General features: G+C 54.2%; 1 non-coding gene across 1 annotated transcript in view; it reads right to left on the bottom strand.

Moving 5' to 3' along the window:
* The window catches only part of LOC124745435, a 1,909-nt gene extending 877 nt beyond the window's left edge, over window positions 1-1,032 (bottom strand). Inside the window, exon 1 of the ribosomal RNA XR_007011005.1 lies at window positions 1-1,032. This exon is cut by the window's left edge and continues 877 nt beyond it. This is a non-coding gene — a ribosomal RNA (small subunit ribosomal RNA).
* Between the last annotated feature and the right edge of the window lie 3,968 nt (window positions 1,033-5,000).

Genomic DNA, 5,000 nt, shown 5'->3' on the forward strand with positions numbered 1-5,000 from the left:
TCTGTTCGTCTTGCGACGATCCAAGAATTTCACCTCTAACGTCGCAATACGAATGCCCCCGCCTGTCCCTATTAATCATTACCTCGGGTTCCGAAAACCAACAAAATAGAACCGAGGTCCTATTCCATTATTCCATGCACACAGTATTCAGGCGGGCTTGCCTGCTTTAAGCACTCTAATTTGTTCAAAGTAAACGTGCCGGCCCACCGAGACACTCAATAAAGAGCACCCTGGTAGGATTTCAACGGGGTCCGCCTCGGGACGCACGAGCACGCACGAGGCGGTCGCACGCCTTCGGCTCGCCCCACCGGCAGGACGTCCCACGATACATGCCAGTTAAACACCGACGGGCGGTGAACCAACAGCGTGGGACACAAATCCAACTACGAGCTTTTTAACCGCAACAACTTTAATATACGCTATTGGAGCTGGAATTACCGCGGCTGCTGGCACCAGACTTGCCCTCCAATAGATACTCGTTAAAGGATTTAAAGTGTACTCATTCCGATTACGGGGCCTCGGATGAGTCCCGTATCGTTATTTTTCGTCACTACCTCCCCGTGCCGGGAGTGGGTAATTTGCGCGCCTGCTGCCTTCCTTGGATGTGGTAGCCGTTTCTCAGGCTCCCTCTCCGGAATCGAACCCTGATTCCCCGTTACCCGTTACAACCATGGTAGGCGCAGAACCTACCATCGACAGTTGATAAGGCAGACATTTGAAAGATGCGTCGCCGGTACGAGGACCGTGCGATCAGCCCAAAGTTATTCAGAGTCACCAAGGCAAACGGACCGGACGAGCCGACCGATTGGTTTTGATCTAATAAAAGCGTCCCTTCCATCTCTGGTCGGGACTCTGTTTGCATGTATTAGCTCTAGAATTACCACAGTTATCCAAGTAACGTGGGTACGATCTAAGGAACCATAACTGATTTAATGAGCCATTCGCGGTTTCACCTTAATGCGGCTTGTACTGAGACATGCATGGCTTAATCTTTGAGACAAGCATATGACTACTGGCAGGATCAACCAGGGAGCTGCGCCAACTAGAGCTGAGCAGCCGGCCGCCCGGGAGTGTGTCCCGGGGGCCCGCGCGAACACGCAAGCGTCCGCTCAATCATTCTGCAAACAGGAGGAGGCTGAGCTCCCCTGCACAATACACCTCGAAACCCTCTCAGGTCCCGGCGGCGCGCAGCGCCGTCCCAAGTACTTGGTCGGGTTCGAGAGAGGCGCAATCGCCCGGAGTTAGGCGAGTAGACGCTTTCGGTGCGACCACCCGTGCTCCCAACTGAGCTTGCCGCTGCCGACAGAGGCCCGGGAGCGTGCTGTCGTGGCATTGCCGGCGGGAGACAACACGCGCCACCTACGGTGACCGGCAGCTCCAACGCCAGCGCCACAGAAGGACAAAAGCCCCACTTGGGTGCCGAAGCGAACTCTCCCAGCACAGCGCACGCGCCAACACATCCGCACAGCTGCGATACAAACCACCAGCGAGAACCGCTGGGGCGACCGAGCAGCAGACGGCGTCGCGGCGCCGAGCGCCGGGCGGCGGCGCATCCTCAACGCACACAGTCCTCAATCGGACCAGCACACTGAAGATGTCCACCGCGCTTCGCACCGGGCCCGCGAGGACCTACTTTGGCCGCACGGCGCCGCGCGCAGGGTGCGCCGGCGCGCAGCTGCGACGCCTGCCGCGTCCGTCGGCCGGCGCGCCTGCCACTGGCCGCCCCCACCAGCCGGCTGTAGCGCGTGCGCCCACGCACCGCGCGGCCAGCACGCCGGAGGCGCCCCCTCACCGGCCGGGGACGGTCCCACCCAGCCACCACCGCGTATCGCTTCACACCCAGATGCCGTTCAGTTTCATCGGCATGGTGGGTATCGCTGGAACAACCGGTTAGTACCTCAACCTATCGTCGCCATCACCGATTCACCCCTAGCGAGAACAACCGCACCACAACGGGTTACCATTTCTTCATTTGCGTAACTTCACCAGAAAACGTAGGCGTCCATCGCCATTAGCAACTTCAACGATTATTGCATGCCTGTGTCAGGTGTCACGCCACACTACGTCTGCCCACATACACGCAACAAAATGTGCACGCCTAGACAATACGTGGAAGGTGGCCCCCGTACGTATGCGATGTCCATTGCTCGAACGACTGTCAACCGGCCTCTGTAGCATGTCGCAGATATGGAACGCGGTGCACCATGCTATCACGGTGTTTGAGGAGAGACGACTAGGTCCGAATACATCAACACACAGCTCATGCTGATCGCCATCCACGGCGTCCGTTCCTCCCACACGTCTCTATGGCGTACCACACTGCAATCCAGCTCTCATAGGGAGACGACACGTAGCTGCGTGCACAATATTTGCACTGTATGGTCCGCCGTTTTTGGGCGCAGTCGTTGTACGGTCACACATGTGCCACGATGTATCATTCAGTACATAAGGACGAATGTGCAGTACAGATTGTGGTTCACGCGTACGACATCAGCGGACAGTTGACACAGGCCGCACCACAACGTAGCCTGCGTACGTCGCATGCGAAGGGCATTGAACATGCAAACTTGTCACCAACCAGCTTGCGAAGGCAGGGGGCAAGGTGGGGACGTGGGGACGTGGGGAGGGGTGGGGGGGGGGGGGGCGGCATGTACGTCCTGCTGCCATCCACATTACAGTGTACAGCAGGAGCATGTGGAAAGTCAGCAAGACTTGCAAGGTGTTTAACATGAAGCGATACACAGGGGAGCGGGCAGTGCGAGTAGCGAACTATATTGCGAGGGTTGCGGGTGGGCAACACTACACTAATTGAACGAGTCGTATAACAATTACAGAGCAGGTTTAGGCGACAACGTGGGTTACGTTAGCGGACAACGTGGGTTACGTTAGCGGACAACGTGGGTTACGTTAAGGCACAACATGGGTTACGTTAAGGCACAACATGGGTTACGTTAAGGCACAACATGGGTTACGTTAGGGCACAACATGGGTTAGGTTAGGGGACAACATGGGTTAGGTTAGGGGACAACATGGGTTAGGTTAGGGGACAACATGGGTTAGGTTAGGGCACAACATGGGTTAGGTTAGGGCACAACATGGGTTAGGTTAGGGCACAACATGGGTTAGGTTAGGGCACAACATGGGTTAGGTTAAGGCACAACATGGGTTAGGTTAAGGCACAACATGGGTTAGGTTAAGGCACAACATGGGTTAGGTTAAGGCACAACATGGGTTAGGTTAAGGTACAACATGGGTTAGGTTAAGGTACAACATGGGTTAGGTTAAGGTACAACATGGGTTAGGTTAAGGTACAACATGGGTTAGGTTAAGGTACAACATGGGTTAGGTTAAGGTACAACATGGGTTAGGTTAAGGTACAACATGGGTTAGGTTAAGGTACAACATGGGTTAAGGTACAACATAGGTTAGGTTAAGGGTACAACATAGGTTAGGTTAAGGTACAACATAGGTTAGGTTAAGGTACAACATAGGTTAGGTTAAGGTACAACATAGGTTAGGTTAAGGTACACACATAGGTTAGGTTAAGGTACAACATAGGTTAGGTTAAGGTACAACATAGGTTAGGTTAGGTTAGGTTACACGTTGTTGTAAGGAAAGGTGTAGGGGGGGGGGGCGGGGGCGGCAGGTTCCTTGATAGTGATTATAGTAAGTGAATGCTTGTGACATGATCAGATTTGTCACGTCAGGATGCACCTTTGGCTTATTAGAGGCGGCGCTCGCAATTCTATGCTTGTGTGAGACCTGTGTCTTTGACTCATGTCATTGTTTGTGCGCTGTGACAGGAGGTACTATTGTGATGTTGGGTGCACCGTTGTATAGGACATGTGTGGGTGTTGGTGCCTGGTCTGCGCAATGGTGGATGTCGAAAGGCTGGGATATTGTATTTTCCGCATGGACCTCCTGGTCTGGTTGTGATAGTGTGGATTGTGTAATGTGGCGGAGAAGATGCACTGGATGTTGTTCCATGCTGGTGCTTACATATTGTATGTGCGCCCGTTAGAAGCAGAGAGTGGTGCGTGATCAGAGTGTCTGGCTGACGTGTGGTTCCCATAGTGGGGCAGACTCTTTCAGCATGTATACGGACAGTTCGTGTATATTTGCTGTAGTTTGATGGCTCTGCATTGATTACTAATCAGCGCCGTGTGTACGGGTAATCTGGTTCCAGTCCAAATGTTCCATCTGTGTACATTAGTGACAAAGACTCTCCCCATGCAGTGGGGCTCGGTCTGTTATAGCTCTTCCGCGTAATATATTTGCCCCACGTGTTTGCGACTGCGAGTGCGAGTGCAACGCGCATGGGGACCGACATGCTGATGGCTCGGTATCGGACGCCGTACAGTGAGCAACGCGATCGCGTCTCTCGCTCGTAAGTGGTACAGGTCGCGGCTCATGTATAGGGACAGCGGGAATGTCGCATATTGGAAAATAACTCTTCATGAAACGCAAGTTATAGGGGTGGATTGCACTTTACGAGTGCGGGAAACTTCCGCCGTTCATCCGCTGGAGGTGCGAGTTTGGCGGTTGGGGTGGTGCACGAACGGGTGCGGGTGGAGTCATTGCCGGTCCACGGCTTCGTGCGGCAGAGCCACTGGAGATTGGGTGCTATGGTCGACAGAGGCTGCAGGCTTTGTGGGTGGCGTCCGAAAGGCGGGCACTGTGGCGCCATCGCTGTCTTAATCGGCTTGGCGTCGCATAGATGGCGGTATCGTCGTTGGAGGAGGTCATGTTGCGGGAGACCTACAGATGGCGGTATGTTTTGTGGTGCGGACGTAGTGTTGTCAGATGCGCATAGATGGCGGTATTGCATGTGGTGTCGCCCTATTTTCATAGATGGCAATACTGTTTTGCCGGCATGGGTGGCGTAGTTCCGTCGGATCCCTGTAGGTGGCAGTGTGCTATGTCTACTGTCGACACCCACGTCACCACTATCTATCTATCTATGTCCTAATACCTCGCCCCCCCCGCCCCTACAGACTTAT

Source organism: Schistocerca piceifrons, unplaced genomic scaffold (genome assembly GCF_021461385.2).
Source record: "Schistocerca piceifrons isolate TAMUIC-IGC-003096 unplaced genomic scaffold, iqSchPice1.1 HiC_scaffold_319, whole genome shotgun sequence".
Lineage (NCBI taxonomy): Eukaryota > Metazoa > Arthropoda > Insecta > Orthoptera > Acrididae > Schistocerca > Schistocerca piceifrons.